Raw genomic sequence first — 12,707 nt, 5'->3', positions numbered from 1 at the left:
GAGGGACAGAGGAAGGTGGGGGGAGAAATTAGGAGTTGGATGCTTAACCGACTGAGCCACACAGGCTCCTCTGTTTTTTGTTTTAATTTAATAGACTTCAAAAAAAATTTTTTTTAATGTTTTTACTTATTTTTGAAGGAGAGAGAATGACAGAGCATGAGCCAGGGAGGAGCAGAGACAGAGGGAGACACAGCATCTGAAGCAGGCTCCAGGCTCTAAGCTGTCAGCACACAGCCCCATGCGGGGCTTGAACTCACAAACTGTGAGATCATGACCTGAGCTGAAGCCGTACGCTTAACCCACTGAGCCACCCAGGCGCCCCTAATAGACTTTATTATTTAGAGCAGTTCTAGGTTTGCAGTAAAAGTGAGAGGAAGATACAAGATTTCCCATATACACCTTGCCCTAACATATGCATAGCCTCCCCATCATCAACAACCCCCACCTGAATGGTATATTTGCTATAACTTATGAACCTACATTGACACATCATACTCACCAGGGGTCTATAGTTTATATTAGGGTTTACTGTTGTGTTAGACCATAGTCCAGGAGTCTGACATTTATCCGCCATTATGGTATCATACAGAGTATATTCACTGCCTAAAAATCCTCTGTCCTCTACATATTCATCCCTTCCTCTCTACTCCAAACCCTGGAAACCACTGATCTTTTTACTGTATCCATAGTTTTGCCTCTCCCAGAATGTCATATGGTTCAAATCATATCGAATTTAGCCTTTTCAGGTTGACTTCTTTCACTTGGGAATATGCATGTTAAGGTTCTTCCATGTATTTTCATGCCTTGGTAGCTCATACCTTTTCAGTGTCAAATAACATTTCATTGTCTGGATATACTACAGTTTATTTATTCATTTGCCTTCTGAAGGACATCTTGGCTGCTTCCAAATTTCCGAAAATAAAAATTAGGCTACTATAAACATCCACGTGGAGGCTTTTGTGTGAACATAAGTTTTCATCTCCACTGGGTAAATATCAAGGAGTGTGATTGCTGGAACAACTAATAGGAACATGATCATTAGTTCTTTAAGAAACCATCAACTATCTTCCAAAGTGACTGCACCATTTTGTATTATCACCAACAGTGAATAACAGCTCCTCTGGTTCTATATTTTCACCAGCATTTGGTGGTGTCAGTGTTCTGGATTTTGGCTATTCTAATGGGTGTGCTGTGGCATCTTGTGGCTTTAATTTGAATTTTTTCTGATAATATATGATATGAAACATCTTTTCATATTCTTATTTGCTATCTATATATCTCCTTTGGCGAGGCATCTGTTAAGGTCTTCACACATTTTTAATTGGGTTATTTGTTTCTTTTTATTGAATGTTAAGAGTTCTTGATATACTTTAGAAATAGACCTTTATCAGATGTCTCTTTTGCAAATATTTTCTTCCAGTCTGTAGTTTATCTTTCCATTCTCTTGATATTATCTTCTGAAGAGCAGAAGTTTTTTACTTTGATGAATTCCAGCTCAGTAATTATTTCTATCACAGACTGTGATTTTGGTGTTGTATCTAAAACGTCATCGTCATATCCCAGGTCATCCAGATTTCCTTCTATGTTATCGTTTAGGACTTTTATAGTTTTGCAATTTACATTTAGGTGTATGATCCATTTGGAGTTAACTTCTGTGAAGGGTATAAGGTATGTGTCTATTTTCAATTTGTTTTTCTTTTTGCATGTGGATGTCCAGTTGTTCTAGAACCATTTGATCAAAAGGCTATCTTTACTTCCTTGCATTGCATTTGCTCCTTTGATAAAGATCAATTGACTATATTTATGTGGGTCATTTCTGGATCCTCTTCTGTTCCATTGATCTAATTGCCTCTTCTTTCACCAATACTATACTGTTTTGATTACTGTAGGTTTATTGTAAGTCTTGAAGTTGGATAGTGTCAGTCTTCTAACTTCAATACTATTTGGCTATTCTGGGTATTTTCCTTCTCCATATAAAATTTGGAGTCAGTCTGTATATATTCACAAAATAACCTGCAGGCATTTTGATTGGGATTGCTTTGAATCTACAGATTAGGTTGGGGAGAACTGCCATCTTGGCAATATCGATTATTCATATCCACGAACACAGAATATCTTTACTTTTATTTAGCTTTTTTATTATTTTGTTCATTAGAGTTCTGTAGTCTTCCTCATGCAGATCTTATATGTATTTTGTTAGATTTATATCTAAGTATTTCATTTTGAGAGGCAGTAGTATAAATGCTACTGTCTCTTTAATTTTAAAGTCTATTTGTTCACTACTGGTATGTAGGCAAGGAAGTGACATGTATATTAACCTTGTATTTTGCAACCTTGTTATAATTGCTTATCATTCCAGGAGTGTTTTTGTTGATTCTTTTGGATTTTCTACATAGGCAATCATGTCATATGAGAATAAAGACAGCTTCATTTCTTTCTCCTCCATATGTATACCTTTAATTTCCTTTTCTTATCATATTGCTTTAGCTACAGCTTCCAGTACAATGTTGAAAAGGAGTGGTGAGAAGGGGACATCCTTGCCTTGTACTTGATCTTAGTGGGAATGCTTCAAGTTTCTCACCATTAAGCATGATGTTAGCTGTATGTTTTTTGTAGATATTCTTCATCAAGTTGAGGAAGCTACCCTCTATTCTTAGTTTACTGAGTTATTATAGTTCAGATAGGCTAAATTCTTGATTATTTCCCCTTATTTATTAATTTTCAGAATAAGTACTTGTTAGCATTCTCCAAACATGACAATTTATATTATCATTATAAATTTATAACTTTTAACATTTCTGATGTGTTTCAATTGATAGCAGTTACAATTTTGTCATTACTAGTTTTGTTAATTGTTCAAATTGTACTATCTTTGAACAATGAGAATGTCTTCAAATTGGTTCCTGAGTTCTTCTGACATGACCACAAATGCCTTTGATAGCTTCCCTGTCTTTTACCTGTCCCAGACCTGCAGTCAGATGTTTGTCTAAGGAACCTTGCTGGGAAATGGTATTAATCCCAGACAAAAGAGGTCTCTATTGCTACTGGGTTGGTTATTGTTCTAGGAAGTTTTGGGCAATAGAGCTCAGGGTCATAAACTGGGTTCCCAAAGAAGCAGATTCCCTGGGAGACAGAGTTAAGAAGCAGAGGTTCTTATGGTTGAAAAAAAAAGGTGGAAGGAAAAGGAAGGAAGCCTCATTAGACAGAGGGAAAAGGCTGAACTGAGATGCAGGCCCAGGAGGAGACCTGGAGCTAGAATCTTTCAACAACTGGGTTGGGCCAAGTGGGCCAGGCCTTTATACCCCCCCCTCCTTCAAAGATTAGTTACTACTTATCATTGCCCATGGGATCATGACGTTGGACAAGGTGTTTCTCTGTGTCACGGTAATCCCAGAAAGGACTGACAGCTGAAGACATCCAACAGAATTCCCAGAAGCTGGGCATCATGTCTTCAGTGAAGGTGGATTTGTGTAAAATATCAATGTGCCCTCCAGACTCAGAAATTTTTTTAAAGAGGAAAGATATACCATGGATTCATAATGAAACTGCCAATTCAAATTTAATCTGTTTTATTTAAACTTCTTTGAGTGTTTGTATCTCTTTTCTTTTACGTCGGAAATCTTGGTATCTAATAATATTGGTAATTACTTTTATGCTACAATACAATTTAAATATAGGATTATATATTACATCTGACAATACAATTAATTAAAATTGACTTCTCTGTAGATTTTATTTATTTATTTTGTCTTAAGTGCATATATGCCACATCTCACTAAGGACATACAGTCAAATACTGCATGTTTCAAATCACTTGAAATAGGTCCTCTCTGTGTGGTTTTGCCACTGATTCCATCCCCACTTAGGTAAGTTTGTGAATTCAGAAGCCGAGTTTGGTGGGATTGCCCCCCTTTCCATTTTTATTTAATATTGCTTTATACTTTTAAGACATTGATATGGTTCCAGGTTAGATCTGGAAAATAAAATACACTTAGAGAGGTCTACTATCTGCTCTCATTCCCATCATGCTGTTCCCTTTTTAGCAAGTGAGTTTTTGTGTGCATGTAAGTTCTCAAATCCTTGGAGTGTATATCAAGGAGTATGACCGCTGGATTGCATGGTGCCATGTTTCATTTTAACACCAAATCCTGGCATGAAAGAGATGTGCTGTAGGCCTACATTTGAATAAATAAATGCACTTCACTCCATTTGACAGGTAGTCTGTGAGCCACCAAGTTATGCAATTTTTGTTGCTTTCTCACAGTTGTTTCCTGTCACCAATGATGTACTATACCACACAGTTTATCTAATTAAATTATCACAATCCAAAATGTTTTCTTGGCACATCTTTAATATCACTTCAGTGAAATATGTATGTCATAATCACCAGCTGATGCACTTGTATAAATAATATAACCTTAAAGATAGAGTAAATGAATCTATAATGATTATAGTAGTAATAGCTAGTATTGTATTAAGTACTTACTATGGATTAAGTATTCAAAGTTCTTTACACATATTAACTTGTTTAAATCTGACAACTGTGTAAGATGAGAACACTGACGCAAGGTGAAAAACACTTGCTCAAGTGTATGTAACTAGGAAGTAGCAGGGCTGAGATTTATACTCAGGCAGGCTGCCTCCTGAGTCCATCCTTTGAACCACACAGTGTAGTTTATCCTATGTGCGCATGTACAAACATGTACCCACACACGTGTGTGTACACGCACGTGCAAGCACACACATATGTGAACACACATACTCCGTGCACACACGTCCAGTGGACACAAGCATGCACGAAGAATTTGGGTTTAAATACAATGTCACCTTTTAAACAGTGAGAATACCATTTTAGCATGGCAAAGGTGAGTTTGGCCATTTCACTGAAAAGAAAATGACAGATGAGACCCTGCTGATATGTCAAAGCAACATCTATGCATAAAGGCAAAATTAGATAGAAGAAAAAAAGTACCACTGGTTTAATTATTAGAACAAGTGATTTGTTTAGTTTTTGTTGATCACATTTGAAATCTTCAGAAGAAATACAGACATTCACCAAGAATATTTTAGAATACTGCCGTTTTCAGAAAGTTTAACGAGGCATTAAAGATAAAATATGTCCCCTTTCATGTAAAACTTAGACTGAAATTTCTGGTGACAACAGTTTTATGTGGTTATAAAGGATTTCTCCTTTATAGCAACATAAATCTCATGTTTTAAAATTATCCTCATACAGATACATTTTGGGAGGTTTCAATATAAAGGTGAAAGTGGTCCTGATGGAAGAAGTAAAGGGCATAAAAATCTTCCAGGAATATGCTGTAAGCCATGTTGCAATACTTGTATCAAGTTGCACGATCTACGGTTTTACAGTTTAAAGCTTACATTTAATTTAACAGACTTATTTTTGAAAATGTTAAGTCAAAATCAGCATAAGTACATAGATATTCTCCAATGATGCAAATATTTAGAGAATAGGCTTGTCATATTCCAAGGCTAACAGAAAAATACTATGAATGTTTTGAGCCATATTTCCAGGCTTCTGAAATTTATTCTAATTTAATAAATGCAAAGTATATGCAAAGGTCAATTGGTTAAAATATACTAAGAGAAAAAAAATGAATTCAGGTTTAAATAATGGGGACAGATCAGAAATATTAAAATCCCCTTTAACATACACCCCTTTAATATACCTAAGAAATAATTTTTCCTTTTCTACCATCAGACAAGGCTTTCTTTTCTGTTTTGTTTTTAAGGTCTCAATGCAATAATTGGAACTATTCAAAATATCCAAATTTATGTTAAAATACTGTATTAAAAATATTAGAAGAAAATAATTTTATGATTACAACAAGATAAAACAACAAACAAAAATAGTTGAGAAACAGTGGCTCTTGGTTTAGGGGATTTAGAAAAACAAGAAACAATTTAGAGCACATCAATTGATTGTGTTGTCAGGCTACTTTTATACTGGAAGAAAAGGTTGAACCATCAAGTGCTAATGTGAAATGCACCAACTGGGAGAAAAATTAGTAAAAAATAAATTTCAGGTGGAAAATGGCTTAATTATTTAACATCAGAGACTCAGCAACAAATAGTGTAGTAAAATATCTTGACCATGGAAAAGGAATTCTGCTTGTATGAAAAGCCTCTTGTGTAAAAGTGTCCTTATAATAATTCCCCACTCTTAATTCTCCTACTGTTGTAGAGAAAACAGTCAGAAATTTCTTTATATTGATAAACTACATTAAAAGAGCTTATAATTCTATTTGCAAATCAAATTGGCTTACAGCTTTTTATTTCTGGCCACAACATTTTCATAAAAGGATAGCAGCAAAAAAACATTATTCATTATATTAAAAATTAGTGATTAGCACAGCTCTTTGACACTTCCACCAAGAATTCACATATCTCCAAAGAATTTGTGACAAATCTCACTCTCAATAAAGAATTTTAAAGGAAAAAACCGCCTTATAGCACTTGAATTTTGCAACAGAAATTAGCAAAACACCACAAATGATATTTCTGATACCTTGAGGTTTGCCAGTTGTTTAGCGATAGATACATAAACATGAATCAAAATCATTTCACAATGACATAACATGTTTACTGAACTGTGTAATTTATCATGCATTTTCCATGGCTGCCTTTGAAAAAGATAAGGCATGGGTTTGCTTGCCCATAGCACTCAGACACTGTGATTTACTTCCAGACATTTTCATATTTGTTGTACCGCAAGAAGCTGGTTTTAGACCGTGCCAGAAAATATCACTGACAGTTATATAATTAGCAGTCCTTGTTTATTAAGGACACAGCACTTTTAGAGTGAAAAAGACTTGTTTTGTTCGCTCTGGTGTTTTTGAAACTATTGTATTCATATTTTCAAGTTCTTGTTTTTGGAGGCAACAATTCTCTGTTATCTCTTCCCATTTTCCAGCTATGGAAAACAAGCAAGTTACCAGAGAAGCTTCTGGAATCATAAGGATTTTCAAGATGACAGTGCTTAAAATTCACAATGATAGAAATGTTCTGTAAGTGAGGCCATTATTTGAACCCAGGAAATAGCCAGGGAAACTGCTGCTCCAAGAATCACTGGATGTTTGGAAGATACCAATGGGCAAAATGGGCTACTTACTTGCTCTTCCTCCATTGGCCCTCTCAAAGAGTGAGCAAATGAGTGAGTGATTCACTTCTAGACATCATAATGAAGCTGCATCACTGGAAACCCTAACCCCAGCAGCTGAGGATTTAACAGAATTACTTGAGGTCCGTGGACTAGTCTTTACAATGTAAGCAGGGTTTGGTCTAATACTCTAGGCCTCAAAAGATTAAAAAAAAAAACAGAAAAGAAAAAATGTGTTATTCCTTTCTCAGAAACGTTCACTAGTTTCAAAGTAAGGTGGCAAACTCAAAATCCTTCAAGGCTCAGGTGGGTAATTTAATAATAGCTAACATTTAAGTGCTCATAATATGCTTTGTGCTAGGCTACACGCTTCCGTGAGTTTAATCCTACCCCTTGAGACAGGAACTATCCCCATTTGAAATTATGAAACTGCAGCTCTGAGTGTAAGGAACATAATGAAGGTGGTAGACCTAAAGAAGACCTAAAAGACGAAACCATGACTTGGAACTAAGTAGCCTATCTTCTGAGCATGTATGCCTAACCACAATGCACAATGCCTATAGTAGGTAAGAAGACTGTCTAAACTTCTAGAATAAGAAAACAAGTAGTGGTGGGTACTAGAGTGAACTAAAAAGTATAAGAGTTGTTTTGGGGTGCCTGGGTGGCGCAGTCGGTTAAGCGTTCGACTTCAGCCAGGTCACGATCTCGCGGTCCGTGAGTTTGAGCCCCGCGTCGGGCTCTGGGCTGATGGCTTGGAGCCTGGAGCCTGTTTCCGATTCTGTGTCTCCCTCTCTCTCTGACCCTCCCCCGTTCATGCTCTGTCTCTCTCTGTCCCAAAAAAAAAAAAAAAAAAAAAAAAAAGTATAAGAGTTGTTTAAAGACACCAAATCTCAAAATTGTTGCTGTCCAAAGAACACATCTATGGGTCAAAATGGTTTCATGACTTCAATCGCTCTGCGATTGCTGTAACATGGAGTCCAAAGTGGCATTTTGGGATTACCACGCTCTTGTGTCTACCCACTCATCAAACACCATCTTTTATTCTCCACAAGTTCTGCATTTTTGTCAATGTAAGTGTTCACTGCTCAACAACTGTGCCCAGGGTTTCCAGAATCTGTGCCTTCTGCACTTATAATATCCCTACTGTCTAGGAGATCCTTCCTATATGCCTTCAATTTTTCTGAAATCATTCATCTCTTGAAGCCAACTCATCCATGAATCTTTCCTTGGTCTGAGGTATTGAGTCTCTCCGTCTTTAGTTCTTTAATGGCACCTTTTCTGGCCCTCTTCACTTTCCATCTTGAGTGATGCTTGCGTAAATACCCTGTCATCCCACTGGAACAATCTCTTTGAGGAGGGGCCCAGTTTCTTATTTATCTCTACTGCCTCTGTACTCACTTGCTCTCTTTGAAAGGTGCCTGTGCCACCTTTGGGGACTTAAGTCTCCCAATATTTTACTCTTTTATTGATGTATATACTGTATGTCTCTTTTAGCTTCCTGCTCTAAAAAGCCAGATATCATCTTGGATACCTCTTTACCTTACCTATAGTATCTACTGGAGTACATGTTTCACATGGTGAGTAGAGTGAATCAAACAATAAATGAAATTGCACATGGTAGGCATGACTCAGTTTCTCTAAATTATGGATAGTGAAGGGTTAATAAAACACCGAAAAATAATATTAGCTAACATTTGTTGAGTACTCACTAGGTTTCAAGTGCTATGCTAAGCACTTTACATGCATTATTGTGTTATTTTGTTTCATAAGATGAAGAAATTGAAACTCAGAGAGGTCAGATAATATTCTCAGGGCGATACAGTGAGGGAGGGGCAGAGCCAGGATTGAAACTCCCATCTGTCTGATTCTAGTATCTTGGTTTTTAACCACCGCATGATACTGCTAAAAATACAGCCTAAGAAGACAAAGAACTTCTCATTCTTTCAGCTTGGCTATTAATAGTAGGAATGAACTTAAGATATCAGTAATAAAAAATTATATGCATATACCTGACTCGTTCCTGACCAGGGTTCAGAACACTTGAGTTCTTGGACCAACTCTGCTACTATGTAGTTGTGTGCTCCTGGGCATGTTTGAAGTCAATTTCCCCGCGTGACAAATGAACACGTTAGGTTATATGATTTTTAGGGTCCCTTTAACATTCTTCGGCTATGATTTATGGACAATTTCCAGAATGTGTGATGTACCAATATCTAATACTTAGTCTAAGTACAGTGAAATTTGAAATTTCCAATCATTAGTAATTTTTTTCTTGTTCAGTTACTTTAAATGACACATCTAATTTTTAAAACACATTATTACACCATATGATGAATACATCACATAAGACTAAATGGCCACCATTGCATGCCAAAAAAGCAATTAGAAAATTGAATCAAGGAATTAAGGATTAATGTGGGTATGTTATACCTGTCAGCAGCAATAAGTGTTTTGACAAGGACAGAATAAAGTCTGACAGTATGCACAAATACTGATCTGATATATGAGTGAAATATTAAAAATGCAAACAACTGCACATTAATCACTCGAACATTTCCCTACTAAACCACTTTTAATGCTGTTCTTATCAGAATCCATCTATAAATAAAAATGAGTCTTTTCAACAGCGTGCACAACTTGGTATTTGCAGTTTAATGAGTGTTTATATTGATATGAAATTTAGTTTTTAGTCACTTTAGTAAAATAGAATTAATTTACTGAGCATAGAATTAAGTCAGCCTGGCAGCCTGGCTCACAGCTAATCAAGTGCGCTGATTCCATAGGATCAACAAATACCAAGACTCTAGTTTTGGAGCACAGATTCTCTGATTCCATTGTTTACACTTGGGGAAAATGAAAGTGAAAATCATATTCTTTATTTACTATTTGCTTTGCATGAAATGATAAGGGGAAAAACACATTAGCTTGCTTTACTCACTAAGAGAAGAATTCATATTAATAAAAGAAATTAAGTTGATGGACACTGTCAAAACCAGGGTTAAACTGCATTAGAAGCAATTTCAAAGAGAATAAAGTATTACATGTGGGAATAGGGAAAGGAATAAAACATAATATTCACAGAATCAGTATGCTGCTCTTGAGATTCCAAAGGATTCCAATTGTAAGCTTAATTTTCATACTGTATCCAATACATTTTTTCTTTGTTGAAATGCCTCTGTATTCAATCTCTGCTCAAAATCTCTTACTACACACACACACACACACACACACACACACACACACACACACGTTTATATCCATAGTATAATACCTGGTTTAACTGAGTTTTGCTGTTATTTTAATCGTGTGGCACTGACTTGGTGGTGATAGCAGTGGTTTTACTATTTATTTTTAAATAGGTAGTTAGGTCCCAGAAAACGAAAATATTCTCTCATTTGGAGATCTTATATAATCATGCTTTGCCCTGAGTTAGTCAAGAAATACGAAGGTTAATAGGAAGTGACTTTAAACATACTATCTTTAAAAAGTTGATTCCTGATAGTATTTTTTAAAAGTTGAAATAGATTATTTATTAAATAACTGCCACAATTGGAGTTTAACAACCTGTACTTTTCTCCAGTGCAAAAAGCAACCTACCCACAACACTTCATATATTAATTTCAAATTGGGACCATTCCTTCAGACCTCAAAAGGTACTAAGTGTGAGAGACAAATGTGCCTGCCAAATCAAGTGACTTCCCATCTAGCTTAAGCCCAGCCTTTGTGCCCTGGTTCAGGCCATTCCATCCACCTAGACTGCTCCATCTACCATTTCTGCAAGATCTGACTCAAAACTCATCTGCAGGAAGCCATCCCAGGTCATCCCAAGCCACATCAAGACCTCCTCACTCTACACTATCTCAATAATGACGAGTTAGCTATTTTTCCTATCATAACCATTGAAGGGAAGTATAATGTAGTGGTTAAGAGAACAACCTTAAGCGATCACTGCCTGGCTCAACGTCCTGCTCTCTCATCCATTCAAGTGTGACCTTGATCAACTGACAGCCTCTCTCTGTGCCTCAAGTTTCTCATCTGGAAAATGGAGTTAACTATACCTTCGTAGTGTTGTTATAAAGATTTAAAAAGACAATAGAGCAGAGATAATATGTTTTCCACCTCTATTAATGGTTTGAAATAGATTTATTAAGAAATTCAGTCTCTAGAAGAGAATTTTATTGGTGGCTTATTGGGGGTGGGGGGAGATCTGATCTCAATGACAAACTTCCCACACATGTCACATCAACACTGCTACTGAAAATCTGCCTATTTTTCCCATTTGTGTTCCCTGTTTTTTTTTTTTTTTCAAGGTGTCTGATCCGTGAGCATTCTGTGCTTCACAGAGTAGACCTACCCTGGCACCTAAGACTGTGCTGTTCAATAAGTATTTCATGGATGGGGCACCTGGGTGGCTCAGTTGGGTAGGTGTCCAACTTTGGCTCAGGTCATGATCTCGCAGTTCAGGAGTTGGAGGCCTACATTGGGCTCTACGCTGATAGCTCAGAGCCTGGAGCCTGCTTTGGATTCTGCGTCTCCCTCTCTCTTTGTCCCTCCCCCACTCACGCTCTCTCTCTCTCTCTCTCTCTCTCAAAAATAAACCAAAAAAAAAATTAAATAAATATTTCATGGATAAGTGGGTCTTTGTTTTTTCTTTCCAAATTGTGTACAAGGTAAATCTCTAAATTTAGTGGCAAAGGTTACAAATAGAAGGTCAATCTATAGCAGATAGATATAAACCAGCAGGAAAGTTGGATAATCAAGATCTTAGTATTACCTACAGGCTGGCCCATTCCCAAACACATTACATCATTAATGGAAAATGTGACCTTAGCCATGCAACTAAGGATCAATTCAATATACAATGTAAACGTGTTAGGCCCCCTACTGGCAAGTGGGGGGAGAGTGCTACAAAGCCCCGGTACCTGCCCTGATGGGGCTTCCTTCAGAGCCATCAAGCTGTCTGCAACTATGACTAAGAGCTAAACCTGCTCACAGAGGTATTCACAAACCCCTGGGGGTGCGAGAGGAGGGAGGGGAGAAGCTACGTGTAGTTCTCCTGGAGAAGGATTTCATCTGATGGAGGATGACTAAGGAGTGCATTAGGAGAATGAGGAAGGATGGAACTTTCTGGCAGAAGGAAAAACACGAACGCAGAGGTGTAAAGGCACATAGCTCATTTGAGAAATTGCTAGTTTACTCTGAATACAGCCTAGGAAATATTAGGTACGCGGAGATGAGAAGACACCAGATAGGAACACTGGGGCCCTCCATGAAACAGGTCCCTCATCAACCCCTTGGCACACTTCCTGGCGGGGAGGACTGAGATCATCACCACTTGCCACGAAAGGCATGCTTGGATGCTCAGATGGAACCTGACATGTGCAGCATGTAGTGGGTCTCCGTGCAACCTTCATTAACATATGGTGCAAATCAACCCAAATGGATACTGGCGAACGTTTCTCCATCAGGAACTCACAGTGCTATTTTCTTAAACTATTGGTCAAGTCTGTTTTACTGAGTGAACATTAAATTAAAACATTTATTCCTGAAACTTCAATCATAAAACTAAATCAAGAAGCACTGT

General features: G+C 37.1%; 1 protein-coding gene across 4 annotated transcripts in view; it reads right to left on the bottom strand.

The window, feature by feature from the left end:
• Positions 1 to 12,707, bottom strand: part of ATRNL1 (attractin like 1) — a 777,769-nt gene that overhangs the window by 110,862 nt on the left and 654,200 nt on the right. The window lies entirely within an intron of this gene.

The sequence above is a fragment of the Panthera leo genome, chromosome D2 (genome assembly GCF_018350215.1).
Source record: "Panthera leo isolate Ple1 chromosome D2, P.leo_Ple1_pat1.1, whole genome shotgun sequence".
NCBI classification, from domain to species: domain Eukaryota; kingdom Metazoa; phylum Chordata; class Mammalia; order Carnivora; family Felidae; genus Panthera; species Panthera leo.
The sequence above is the reverse complement of the archived record's forward strand: the minus strand, read 5'-3'. Positions and strand labels throughout refer to the sequence as shown.